Source organism: Lactuca serriola, chromosome 8 (genome assembly GCF_051521515.1).
Source record: "Lactuca serriola cultivar US96UC23 chromosome 8, Lser_US96UC23_V15, whole genome shotgun sequence".
In the NCBI taxonomy this organism is placed as follows: domain Eukaryota; kingdom Viridiplantae; phylum Streptophyta; class Magnoliopsida; order Asterales; family Asteraceae; genus Lactuca; species Lactuca serriola.
Window position 1 is genome coordinate 270,869,179 of NC_136415.1, and position 14,985 is coordinate 270,884,163.

A 14,985-nucleotide genomic window follows, 5' to 3' on the forward strand; every position below is an offset into this window, starting at 1 on the left:
GAATGGCATGGACTGGAATTGAGAAACATTGCTTATATAGTGAGTGCATGGTAACGACTCGGCGAGTCGTTCATCTGACTCGGCGAGTCTGCTCGCGAGTCTCCGAGTTGTCCCCTTTTCGTTGTGTCGAGTAAGAGTAGTGAGTCACGGGGTGTGACTCAGTGTGTCGGAAGCCGAACTCAGCCATGAAGGAACTCGCCGAGTTATTGCTAGGACTCGGTGAGTTCAAGACAATCTCCTTAGATCAAGAACAGACTCGGCGAATTGTTCATACAACCCGGCGAGTCGCAGCATAAGTGTTCATCGGATGAAGATGAACTCACCGAGTTGTTCATACAACTCGACGAGTAGGACGAAGGACTTGAACCTCAGTTTAGAAGGAGAACTCGTCGAGTCAACGTCTAACTCGACGAGTAGGGACGGGATCCAGGACAGTCGATTGGATAGGGACTCGGCGAGTTGGCGAACCAACTCGGCGAGTCGGGTGAACTGAAAGTTGACTCTGACTTTGACTTATGACATGATCAGGGGTAAAATGGTCATTTTACCCAAAGGACAGTTAGCAGTGATTGATTGAGTATGTTGTGGGAATTACAACCAGAGGATTTCCGGAGCAGCAACAGCAGCAGCAGTAGACAGTCAGTTCCCGATCAGATCAGCAGCTACTTCGAGGTGAGTTACCTTCTAGTAGCGGTGGGTCTACGGCCACAATGCCGGCCCACCAGTAGGAGTTGTATGTAGATGACATTCTTTGTGATATTCATCTAAGGGATTACTACTACCTGTGTTGTATTTATGTGCTAGTGACAGTAGGGGGAGATAGTCCCCAAGATATCCGGTCGATAGGGCCGAAGGGGTAGTCATACCCAGCCATGTTAGATAGATTCTAATGTTGTGATACATGTTATGTGGTAGTAGTAGAGGGGAGAAATAGTTTCCCCGATATCCGGTCGAGAGGACCGAAGGGGAGGCCAGCACCCAGATATGCTAGGCAGTATCCGGTCGAGAGGACCGAAGGGGAGGCCAGCACCCAGATATGCTTGGAAGTATCCGGTCGAGTGGACCGAAGGGGAGGCCAGCACCCAGATATGCTAGGCAGTATCCGGTCGAGAGGACCGAAGGGGTAGGTCGGGCACCCAGATATGCCTGACAATTTATGTATGTTATGTGATTATATGGTATATGGTACAGTGGGGGAACTGGCTAAGCTTCGTGCTTACAGTTTTCAGTTTTGGTTTCAGGTACCTCTTCAGCTAAGGGAAAGGAGCCGGCGCGGTAGCAACATATCACACACACACACACTCTTGTTTCTGCAGTTATGAGTTTATTTTGGGATTGATACTCTGATGTTTTGGTTGTTTACTTGTTGTGGATTTCAAATTTGGTTTTCGATGTGAAATGGTTTAATTAAACAATGTTTTAATCATTAATGTTTTCTAAATAATGTTTTAAAAACAAAATTTTTGGACGTGAAAATTGGGTTGTTACAAGTTGGTATCAGAGCCCTTGTTTGAGGCATTCGGACTCACCTTCGGGGGTGTCTGAACTCAAATCGAGGGAGTAAAAGATTTTCCAAAAAGAAATGTTTTCTAAGAATTACGAAAAGGATTTGAGAAAGAACGAAGTGTGTGATGTGCGCAACCGGCCGAGCTCAAGTAAGTATTCCCCAAAGTACCCATACAAGCTTATGTTGTGTTTATCAGTTTTAGTAGAACAACATGCTAGAATAGGACTAAGGATCTAGTAGTGATGCCTTATGTGCCTGCTTTATGTGCTTCAGTGTATGAAAATTTCACGCTAGAATTGAGTAGAGAACAGTTGGATAGCCTGTTAGGTTATGCCTGATAGTATGAGTATTAGCTCTGTATGCTAGATCAGTTTCTCTCTATGGGAGCGGATTTGCTTGAGATTGTTCCCTTAGTTCGAATGTTGCTTGCTTTGTGCTTTGTGGGACTCTGAGTGGTGGGAGTTAGCCATTAGGTGAATACGTCACGTCACATGTGATCAGGGTTGAATAATCCTAAAGTGCTGGATTTGACCCTATTGCGCAGCTCTCGTTTGAGTCTAACCGTTGTAGGGACGAGTCTGTTACTCGAAGGATTATCCGAGCCTCACCCCATGTGATGGTATTCAGGTACTGGTTAACTGGCATTACTAGGAGGCCTTCAGCAGCTGAGGACCTGGTAGGGTGGAGCCTGAGATTTCCTAGGGCAAGCCTAGGATGAGTATAGCGGTGATCAGCAGTAGTGGAAGGAATCTGGTGGAGTCGAGGCAGTCCTTGAAGAAGGTACGAATAGATGTGGAAGGTAGTATGGGCCTGTACTACTGAAAGCAGAGGATCCGTACCCGAACCAAGGAAGGCCAAGATAAGACCAGGGAACTTGTAAGTGGTTGTGATCCCTCAAGAAGTATCAATATCACTAATGATTGTTATTTATGTATTGTAGAATTGTGGTACTACGATCGAGGCCGATAGATGGCGGTTCAGGAGAGGGGTCAGGTTCGGGATCAGGTTCCGAGCCAGTGGATGAGGGACTACGCGAGTTCATCGCGTCAGAGATCACCAGGGGTATCCTTGAGTCGACCCCATTGTCTTCGTGTCGATCAAGGAGAGTATCATCGAGTTGATGGAAGATCGCCTCTGGGCGTTCAAGAGCGACGTGGCATCTGGCCAGTCGGGATCTCGCACACTGTCCTTTAAGGACTTCAGGGGCAGTGGTGCACCGGATTTCCATAGGGTGAAAGACCCCATTACAGCCAAACGATGGATTGCAGACATCGAGTATGAACAGTTGACTAGCTTCTGCCCCGTGGGGTCGAAGGTGAGGTATGCAGCAGGGTGCTTATGAGACCGAGCTCGAGACTGGTGGGAGTCAGTGGGTGACTCGTTGGGAGCCTCAACGATCGAGGCTATGACTTGGTCAGATTTTGTGACCAGATTCAGGCCAGAGTTTGCGCCGGCTGTTGAGCTTCAGCAGCTGGCCAAGGAGTTTTTGGACATGGGACAGACGATGGAGACTGTGGCGGAGATCACCGCCAAGTTCCAGGAGAGGGCACTGTTGGTGCCCCAATATGCAGGTGATGAGGACATGAGGAGGACCCGCTATCATGACATGCTCCGAGCTGATATCCGGGAGCATGTTAGTTTTTCAGCTTGCCCCACCTTGGACTCCATTATTGCCAGTGCGAGGGAGAGGGAGATAGATTTGGAGCATATCCAGAAACGGAAGTCAGAGGAGGGACAAATAGGAGGGGCTTCGGGGAAGAAGCCCAGGGGATCAGATGTGGGGCCGAAAGGCCAACAGGGGCGGGGACGCTGCAGGAAATGCGGCAAGGCGCACGAGGGGGCGTGCAGGTTGGGATCATCAGGCTGCTACAAGTGCGGCAAGTCTAGGCACTATAGCAGGGATTGGACTGCTCCAGCAGTAGTTATTCAGACGTCTGAGTTGCTGTGTTTCCACTACAACCAGAGGGGCCACAAGAAGGCCAATTGCCCCCAGTTGACAGTTCCAGTGCCAGTAAAGGCGCCAGCTCCAGCGACCCTGCGAATCACAGATGGACGGTAGGGCAACGTAGAGACTCCAGTGGTGAGGAGCTGGGCATTTCAGCTGACCGCCGAGGAGGCACGCGCTGCACCCGATGTGGTGACGGGTATGATTCTTTCCTTCTCATTTATTTATATGATGTTATGATATTGATATGTGCTCTGCATGTATATATATACGTGTTAGGATCGTTCTGTGTGAACGGTATCCCAGTTCAGGTGTTGTTCGACTCGGGTGCTACCCGATCGTTTGTTTCTCTTGCGCTTAGCAAGCAGTTCACTGAGTCTTCGGGCATGTTGGATTGTCCTTTGGAGTTAGAGATTGCTGATGATCGATCGGTGCGAGCATCGATGGTGTTTCAGGATTGCGTATTGCGTTTGTTTGAGGAGCGCTACTTGGTAGACCTGGTTCCCATTCCGCTGCGTGGGAACAAGGTGATTATAGGCATGGATTGGTTGAGCCCCAATGGGGCGGTGATAGATTGCGCGCAGCAGCTAGTGCGAGTCAGGACCCCCGGTAGGGGAGAGTTAGTGATTCATGGCGAGAGGCCGCAGTGTGGACCCGCAGTATGTTCAGCAGCCAGGGCTAGACGCTACCTTCAACAGGGATGTGTAGGTTACGTCACGTACGTTATGGATACCCGAGAGGCGGGTAAGGAGACGGTGAGCGAGGTTCTGGTGGTGCGAGATGTCACAGATGTTTTTCCAGAGGAGCTTCCTGGGATACCTCCGGAGCGTCAGGTGGAGTTCATGATTGACCTCATTCCTGGTGCGGCTTCAATAGCCAAGGCACCGTATCGGTTGGCTCCTCCTGAGATGCAGGAGTTGTCTACACAGCTGCAGGAGCTGTTAGACAAGGGATTCATTCGACCGAGCAGTTCACCCTGGAGCCCCGATTCTGTTCGTGATAAAGAAGGACGGGTCGCATCGGATGTGTATAGATTACCGGGAGCTGAACAAGGTAACGGTGAAGAACTGTTACCCACTCCCGAGGATTGATGATCTCTTTGACCAGCTTCAGGGAGCATCTTGATTCTCCAAGATTGATTTGCATTCGGGTTCCATCAAATGAGGGTCAGAGAAGTGGATACGCAGAAGACCGCGTTTCGGACGCGCTATGGCCATTATGAATTCGTGGTGATGCCCTTTGGGCTCACCAATGCTCCTGCTGCGTTCATGGACCTCATGAACCGCGTATGCAGACCGATGCTGGATCGGTCTGTGATAGTCTTTATCGATGACATCTTGGTTTATTCCAAGACACAGGAGGAGCATGAGGAGCATCTGAGAGAGGTATTGGAGACCTTGAGGAGGGAGAGCTTGTATGCCAAGTTCTCCAAGTGTGAGTTTTGGTTGCGCAAGGTGTAATTTCTCGGACAGCTTGTCAACCAGAACGGGATTCTGGTCGACCCAGCCAAGGTCGAGGCCGTGATGAGATGGGAGGTTCCGAAGTCTCCATCTGAGATTCGGAGTTTCCTAGGATTGGCATGCTATTATTGGAGATTCATTCAGGACTTCTCCAAGATAGCCGTACCCCTGACGCGGCTGACGAAGAAAGCCGTGGTCTTTCGGAGGGGACCCGAGCAGCAGGCTGCATTTGAGACACTGAGACAGAGATTGTGCAAGGCACCAATCTTAGCCCTGCCAGAGGGCGTAGAGGATTTTGTGGTTTATTGTGAAGCGTCAATTTCAGGGTTAGGCGCGGTACTGGTGCAGAGGGGGCATGTCATTGCCTACGCTTCGAGGCAGCTCAAGCCTCACGAGGCGAACTACCCGATGCATGATTTGGAGTTGGGGGCGGTGGTTTTTGCCCTCAAGATTTGGCGACATTACCTCTACGAGGTTCGGTGTACCATCTACACGGACCACAAAAGCTTGAGCTACCTCATGGATCAGCCGAATCTGAACATGAGGCAACGTCGGTGGTTGGACGTGGTAAAGGATTATGATTGTGAGATCCTCTACCACCCGGGGAAGGCCAATGTGGTGGCCGATGCGCTTAGCCGCAAGGCGGCGCCGATCAGGGACGTTTGCATTAGGATGACCATAGTGACTCCCCTGTTGGAGAGAATTCGAGAGGCTCAACAACAGGAGGAAAATCGGAAGAGCGAGCGTGTGGTGGGTCAGGTTTCCTCCTTCGATTATGATAGCCGAGGACTATTGACACTACACCGTAGGGTGTGGGTGTCGTATCACGGAGGCGTGCGCCAGATCTTGATGGAGGAGGCGCACAAGTCCTGATTCTCTATTCATCCCGGGGCGACGAAGATGTATAGGCATCTTCGTCCCGATTATTGGTGGCCCTGCATGAAGCGGGATGTGGCATGGTACGTCGAGCGGTGCTTGACCTGCAGGAAGATCAAGGCCGAACATCAGAGACCGCATGGCAAGACGCAGCCGTTGGATATTCCACTGTAAAAATGGGAAGATATCACGATGGATTTTATCACTAAGCTTCCCAGGACAAAGCGTGGAGTAGATTCGATTTGGGTCATCGTGGATCGATTGACCAAGAGTGCTCACTTTATCTCGATCCAGGAGAGCATATCGGCCGAGAAATTGGCCGACATCTATATCAGGGAGATCGTGGTGCGGCACGGGGTGCCAGTATTGGTTATCTCGGACAGGGATGTGCGTTTTACTTCCAGGTTTTGGAAGAGATTTCATGACGAGTTGGGCACTCGTTTGCATTTTAGCACCGCCTTTCACCCGCAGACGGATGGTCAGAGCGAGCGGACCATCCAAACCTTGGAGGATATGTTGCGGGCGTGCGTGTTAGATTTTGGTGGTAGCTGGGATACCTATCTTCCCTTGGCCGAGTTCTCATACAACAACAACTACCACGTGAGTATTAACCATCCCCCATTTGGGATGTTGTACGGTCAGAGGTGCAGGACCCCGATATGCTGGGGAGAGGTTGGCCAGAGAGTCATGGGGAGCACCGAGGTGGTGCTCAAGACGACCAAGAGGATCTAGTAGGTTCGGAGCAGGCTTCAGACTGCTCAGAGTCGGCAAAAAAGTTACGCCGACAAGCGCCGATCCGACCTGGAGTTCCAGGTTGGGGATATGGTTCTCCTGAAGGTGTTGCCTTGGAAGGGCGTCATTCGATTCAGGAAGCGGGACAAGTTGGGCCCGAGGTTTATTGGGTCGTTCAGGGTTGTTGCCCTGGTGGGCAAGGTGGCGTATATGCTGGATCTGCCAGTCGAGCTCAGCCAGATCCACAACACTTTCCATGTTTCTCAGATGCGGAAGTGCCTAGTGGACGATTCAGCAGTAGTTCTGTTAGAAGATATTCAGGTTGATGATAGCCATAATTACATTGAGCGCCCAGTCGCAATCCTTGATAAGAAGTCGAAGGATTTGAGGAACAAGAGGGTGGAGCTAGTGAAGGTGCAATGGCAGCACCGTAAGGGTTCGGAATGGACTTGGGAGCCCGTGGAAGAGATGATGGAGCATTACCCTGAGCTGTTTTAGGATCGAGCAGCAGACTTCGAGGACGAAGTCTAAAATAAGTGGGGGAGATTTGTAGCACCTGGTTCCTGGTACATAAATTTTATTTGAGTATTTTCCATTTTTTTAGCCTTGGGATCGGCGAGTCATAGGTCCGACTCGCCGAGTAGAGACGGGATCCGGGACACGTTTAAGTTGGCGACTCGGCGAGTCCATATCCTGGACTCGGCGAGTCACCGTTGTTGGATGAAACCCTAAGCTTCAGGGGTTTGCACCCTATTTAATCACTCATTTCCGCCCCAAGCCAGCCCCCATTCACCCTTAAAGCCCCCAACCGTCGTTCTAAGCTTATTTCCTTGAGAACTTGAGGCATTCTTGTGTGTTTTGAAGATTTGGAGAAGGGAGAAGAGTGGATCAAGAAGAAGAAAGAGGAAGTCAGCCATATTGGTGCAATCTCAGAGCCTCCCCTTGAGGTAAAACTCGTTTTCCCTCTGTTTCCATACTTATTCCTCCATTAAAGTCTTTCTTGAGCTCTTCCCCAAGATTGGTTGTGCATTGTTGATTGATTCAGGTCGATTAGCCTTTAGATCTGGACCCTATTCAGTCCTTGGAACTTGGATCTACCGCCTTTATGGACCCATGTTGCTTGTACACCCTAGATCTACCCTTTTTGGTGCATTTTGAACCCTAAAACTCTCATTGAGGAATATTTACACGTAAAGTTGGAAACTTTACGTGTTATTCATGCTCTAGGAACCCAGATCTGTGAATGGCATGGACTGGAATTGAGCAACATCGCGTATATAGTGAGTGCATGATAACGACTCGGCGAGTCGTTCATCTGACTCGGCGAGTCTGCTCGCGAGTCTCCGAGTTGTCCCCTTTTCGTTGTGTCGAGTAAGAGTAGTGAGTCACGGGGTGTGACTCAGTGAGTCGGAAGCCAAACTCACCCATGAAGGAACTCGGCGAGTTATTACCATGAATCGGCGAGTTCAAGGCAATCTCCTTAGATCAAGAACAGACTCGGCGAGTTGTTCATACAACCTGGCGAGTCGTAACATAAGTGTTCATCGGATGAAGATGAACTCGGCGAGTTGTTCATAAAACTCAGCGAGTAGGATGAAGGACTTGAACCCCAGTTTAGAAGGAGAACTCGTCGAGTCAACGTCTAACTCGACGAGTAGGGACGGGATCCAGGACAGTCGACTGGATAGGGACTCGGCGAGTTGGCGAGGCAACTCGGTGAGTCGGGTCAACTGAAAGTTGACTCTGACTTTGATTTATGACATGATCAGGGGTAAAATGGTCATTTTACCCAAAGGACAGTTAGCAGTGATTGATTGAGTATGTTGTGGGAATTACAGCCGGAGGATTTTCGGAGCAGCAGCAGCAGCAGTAGACAGTCAGTTCCCGATCAGATCAGCAGCTACATCGAGGTGAGTTACCTTCCAGTAGCGGTGGGTCTACGGCCACAATGCCGGCCCACTAGTAGGAGTTGCATGTAGATGATTGTCTCTGTGATATTCATCTAAGGGATTACTACTACCTGTGTTGCATTTATGTGCTAGTGACAATAGGGGGAGATAGTCCCCAAGATATCCAGTCAGTAGGGCCGAAGGGGTAGTCATACCCAGCCATGTTAGATAGATTCTGATATTTTGTTACATGTTATGTGGTAGTAGTAGAGGGGAGAAATAGTTTCCCCGGTATCCGGTCGAGAGGACCGAAGGGGAGGCCAGCACCCAGATATGCTAGGCTGTATCCGGTCGAGAGGACCGAAGGGGAGGCCAGCACCCAGATATGCTAGGCAGTATCCAGTCGAGAGGACCGAAGGGGAGGCCAACACCCAGATATGCTTGGAAGTATCCGGTCAAGAGGACCGAAGGGGAGGCCAACACCCAGATATGCTAGGCAGTATCCGGTCGAGAGGACCGAAGGGGTAGGTCGGGCACCCAGATATGCCTGACAATTTATGTATGTTATGTGAATGTATGGTATGTGGTACAGTGGGGGAACTCACTAAGCTTCGTGCTTACAATTTTCAGTTTTGGTTTCAGGTACCTCTTCAGCTAAGGGAAAGGAGTCGGCACGGTAGCAGCATATCACACACACACTCTTGTTTCCGCAGTTATGAGTTTATTCTGGGATTGATACTCTGATGTTTTGGTTGTTTACTTGTTGTGGATTTCAAATTGGGTTTCCGATGTGAAATGGTTTAATTAAACAATGTTTTAATCATTAATGTTTTGTAAGTAATGTTTTAAACAATGTTTTAATCATTATGATTTGCAGGGCCTAAGAAGAAGTGAGGATGTGGAGCACGGAAAGATAAACTTGATCATGGGGAATAGGAAAGCTTCACCTGTCACCAAGATTGGAGTTTATTCTTTGTTTCTAAGTAGTGGGTTAATGTTAGATTTGAATAAATCTTGTTACTTGCCTGAAATGGCATGAAATATTATTTCTTTCCACGGTTTGTACAAACAAGGATTTACCATAAGGGTGAGTATGCGGGGCATACTCAGCATGTACACATGATTGCACAACTAGCATTTTAGGGCTAGGAATTCTGTTCATGTGTAACTAACTTTCGATGTATCTTGTAGCCCTAAGTTTGATGTTATACATGTTATTCATGTTGGGTTATGAGCATTCTAACACTCCTAAGTGTACACGCAACCCTAAATACTTTGGATCTATGTTTTCTCTATTATACTTGCAAATATGAATATTCCAAGGTATTACCCTATCTAGCATACAATCTATGATACTTGGGTAATAAAACAAGTTAGAATACATACCTTGTTGATGTAGCTTGTCTTCATGAAGCTTGAGTGCCTAGTGCCCCAAGTGTGATACCTCAAATGGTTCACACAACACCATGAACACTTGGAATAACCTTGGGAATAAGGATACTTGGTTCTCTTTTGTGAAATCGGCTAGCCCTCTTAGTGTACCCACACTAGTGCCCATTTCACCAACCAAGGACATATTTATATAGTGTGGAGACTAGGGTTAAACCCATGATCATTCATTGCATATGATCCATGGGTTAAACACTCCATGGACTATCCATGAAAGCTTAGCCCAACCTAAATGAACTTGGCCCACCATACATTTATTTATACAAAGAGTACGTATTTAATTAGTTCCTTTTGATCCCTTAATTAATTATAATATAATTCTTGATCAATACTATTTAAATAATATGATTATATGTTAATATATTAGAACTTATAATATATTAATATAAATCACTAGTATCCTTTTTCCTCATCTTGTCAATCCAATTGTCTCGATTCCATGCATCCCAAATGAACCATGCTGGGCCGGGTCAAGTCTTACCAATTATAGTTATGGACTTAGACATTAATCCAACAATTCATTCAAAAACAACTATTCAAATCAAAACTCACTCATGTAGCTCCAAACCTAATTCAATGCACTACATTCACTCAACTTTAGGTTGTAACCGTAACTTCCCGGTTCGAACTCTTATTGGACCAGGATCCTCTTATTGGGCCTAATGGATCAATAAACCCTCGATTTGATTCTTTTGGGCTAAGAAACCTCATTTGGGCCCTAGTTGGACCCACATTCATTAAGAAATAGAATTTTAGGCCATAAGACTCATCATGAGCCTTATTGGGCCGAAAACCATCTTCTTTAATTATATGGGCCGAAAACCCATTCCTTTTATCATTTTGGGTCGTAAACACATATGTGGGCCCAATGGGTTGAAAAACGGCTAATGTGTTTTCGGTTGCATCTTATGCCCAAGCCCAATACTTATTTTCTTTCCATTCCTTCTTCTATTCCCGAATATATATATATATATATATATATATATATATATATATATATATATATATATATATATATATATATATAAAGAACAATGGAAAGAAATGTGATTATACTTGACACCTCACTAATGTATGTAGTATATCCATGCAAATTGTCTCACATGTATCTAAGCTAAAACACTCTAATCCTCCATGTAATGACCAACAAATCCTTCTCTTTTTTCTCTACTTAATCTTGGCCCTTCCACCCTCCCATTTCAAACTTCATTTCATTTCTAAATTCTCTCTAAACTCTCAAGAACTCTCCCATTTTTACCTCTTCAAAATTCAGGAGTTTATGTGTGTTTAAGAAGATCACTTCAAGCTTCACACTTGTGGTAAGATCATATAAAATTAAGTCAAATTATTCCATTTTATGTTAAGGATTTACTCTCATAACTACCTACATTTCGTGTTTAAGCTTCCTATAACTTCCTAAGTTTGAAAATCTTCCTAAAAGAACACTACAAGGCCGAAAACACCATCATTCTCTTTCATTTCATCATAAAAAACGATCCATCACCTAAGGTGAGCTTCATACCCCCTTGTTTTCGGTTTTACTTTGTTTTGGGGGAGAATACAAGTTGGTTTTGTGTTAAATCTATGTGTTTATGCATGATTGGGTGTATTTTCATGATATGTTGTGCAAATATGTTATGAATATGTGTAAAACCCTCATAAACTCGATATATCCTTCAAGACATGAAAATGTTAGCAAAACAAGGTATTTTATGTAACTCATTATGATTGTTGAAAGGATAAAACATGTTAAGGGATACTTGAAAACTAAATAAAACCTCATGAGGGGCCAAATATGACAAATAGGCAAAAAGTGAGCCTTTTTACGAGACTCATGGTTTTAAAGGGGCCAAAAAATTCATTTTTGGATAAAAATGTATTTTTATGACATTCACGATTTTAAAGGGGCCAAAAGAGTAATTTTTGGATAAAAATGGATTTTTATGACATTCACGGTTTTGTAGGGGTCAAAAGAGTTATTTTTGACAGAATGGGCTTCTTTTGGGCCTTATCAGTTTTAATAAGCCAAAATGGTCATTTTTCAAAAAATGAGCCTTATTTAGAAATTCATGGTTTCATGGGCCTAAAATGTAATTTTTGGTCTTTATGGACTTAAATTGTCATGTTGAATAAAGATGGACCTAAAATGTAAATTCTTGGTTTAAATGGCCGAAAATGTCATTTTTATTAAAAATGGGCAGAAAATGTCATTTCTATCAAAAATGGGCCGAAAATGTCATTTTTATCAAAGTAGGCCTCAAATACCTATTTACACGTTTATTGGGCCTTAAATACCTATTCACATGTTTATTGGGCCTCAAATACCTATTTACATTTTTAATGGGCCTTGAATATTCATTTCATGTTTATTGGGCCTTAAACATCTATTTACATGCTTATTCGGTCTTGTATATTCATTTCATGTTTATTAGGCCTTAAGCACCTATTTACATGCTTATTAGGCCTTACGACACATTTTATAGTAATCGGGTTAATAACATTAAATACTTGACATTTGATAAAAACAAATGGTATTTCTATAACCAATGTTTTTTTAATTAAACACATACTCGAAACATTATTTTAGAGCAGTAAATAATGTGATACATTGTTCGCGTATATTTAGTTAAGGCTCCTGTGAGGCGCGTTTTCACCCGTACCTACCTAGTGTACAACCTTAAGTCTTGTAGTAATAACCAGAGTCTCCTTGAGGGGGAGCGAAAGTTTGTGTATAGATCTATATGGGGTTAACAACCTCACACCTGAGCTGTTCACTACAGCCAGACTAGGCCAGTCTAGGGTGACAAATGTCTTACCTTAAACAAGCGACGCCTGAAGAACGTCATGATAGGCAGATCAGTCATATCAATCATGGTTATAACGACTCACATAGAGATTAACAAACACTGTAAAATTTACGGAATACATATACTATACTGTTGTAACACGTACGAACTATTCATTTCTACAACACTCGGGTCTTATGGTTTAAAGACTACAACTCTTTTACAGACAGAAAATATTGGTTTTCTGGGAAACAAACACTATATATTACATTTTACTTACAATAGAAAATATTGGATTTTCTAGAACTCTCTATTTATACATTTTCACAAATATAAACACATATACTATAATACAAGATTTGAACCAAAACTCTCAAATCATTTTTCGGAAAATGTCAGATTTTATGGTGTATACAAATGATACAAAATTTTTCATACAAACATGCTTATGAACTCACCAACATTATATATGTTGATGTTTTCAAAATAACTTGTATTCTCAGGGAATTGTTACACAGGTTGGTCATCAGGAACACGTAGATTTCTGTTGTATTTTTGTTATCATCATACATTTAACATTTGGAATGTAATTTGTCAACTAACAAACTTATGTAAACTATGATGGTTGTTATATTTCATGTGTGATGATGATGTTGTCATTGATTTAATTATATACATTGTGATGATATTACAAAATGAAGTCACCCGCCCCCGGACGTTTCCGCCGTTCTGGTTCGGGGATGTGGCAGATTGGTATCAGAGCAATGTTTATAGTGAACTGACATATCTAATCATACAAAGTATGCAACTATAAATACATTGGGACTAAAATACTCTGAACAAAGATAAAATACATACCTATGTGTGCATTTTAGGGTACTATCACGATAAGAAACAGTAAAAGTCATTGGAGGAACTGAACATCGTGGTTAAACCCGGACAATTATGTAGTCGTATTGGTGGTAAATATAGTCTTATCAACTATATTTATTCAAAATAAGACCAACATGTGTTTGGGAGTGATCATGGTGGGCAATGAATCTAGAAACTTACCAACCTTGTATCTAAAAAGTTTTAAGGAACTCAAACATAAACAATTAAAATACTATAGGAGTATTTTTGCATGCTATACATTTTCTTGCATTCATATAGTCCCGTTCAGACCATATGGCCAGATTTCCTCTTCCCGCAGATCCTTACTTCCCCAACCAGGGGAACGGAGAATGGCCGAAGCCGGAACCAGAAGAGGAACTGTAACACCGTAAATTTTCAAAGAAAATTTTCACTATAAAATCTCATAATTCTCATTAACACTTTTCACAAAAACCCCAAAGTATCAAACTATCAAAACACATATCCATAATTGTTTAATAAAAATCCAGGATCCTCAAATCATAACTCTATCTCGTGTGTAAAATCAAGACGGTGCCTTCCCGCGATCCTAAAAAACTACTTGAAACACATATCACACAACACAGTAAGCACGAAGCTTAGTGAGTTCCCCAAAATACCACACATATCTCATTAGCCTCTCATGGCTATACTCAAGTAAGACCCTCCGGTCAATGTGTCTCAGTGGAACCCTCCGATCCCACAACTCGGGTGGACCCTCCGGTCCTAACTCAGTAAGCTCAGAATAATACACATAATAAATCACAAAGACAACATGCAGGATGACACAATATTCAATATAAACACATAAGACCCTCCTGTCACACAATGATTACCACTCTAGGTAAGTATAGTGAGAAGACTCACCTTGGATGATGAACAACTCCTATAGATGTTGCTGCTACACACCGACCTCTAACACTGAATCAAAACCCACAATTAACTAATTAAGATCTAAGACCAAATATCACCCATTAGGTATAAAGATAACTCACTAGCCGAACCACAATTAACCCAAGCTGATTGGGCCCACCAAAGCCCAATAGTAAATGGGCTCTCCCAAGGCCCAAATCTTAAACTTAATTCCAAATGGCAAGTCCAACACAAAGGACTAAGACATACACAATATTCCTCTGATCAAAATCTCCAGCACAAAAGGCCCAAAAATCCAGGCCCAACACTTAAGGCCGAATGTGGGTTTTAGCCCAAAAATGCCACAACAAGGTTATGCGGGGCGTACCTCCCTCGGTACGCTCAGTGTACGCATGAATCCAGATCGGGCCATCAGGGACACTTGATCAGTACACAGGGCATACTAGATTTACACTCGGCGTACGTCTAGACTTTCTTTTTTCCACTCTCTTGGTCTTAAACCGTTAAGACCATAACTATACTCTCAGATCTGGACTCCCTAAAGGCTCATGCTCCATAAAGTTCATGACTTTACTCC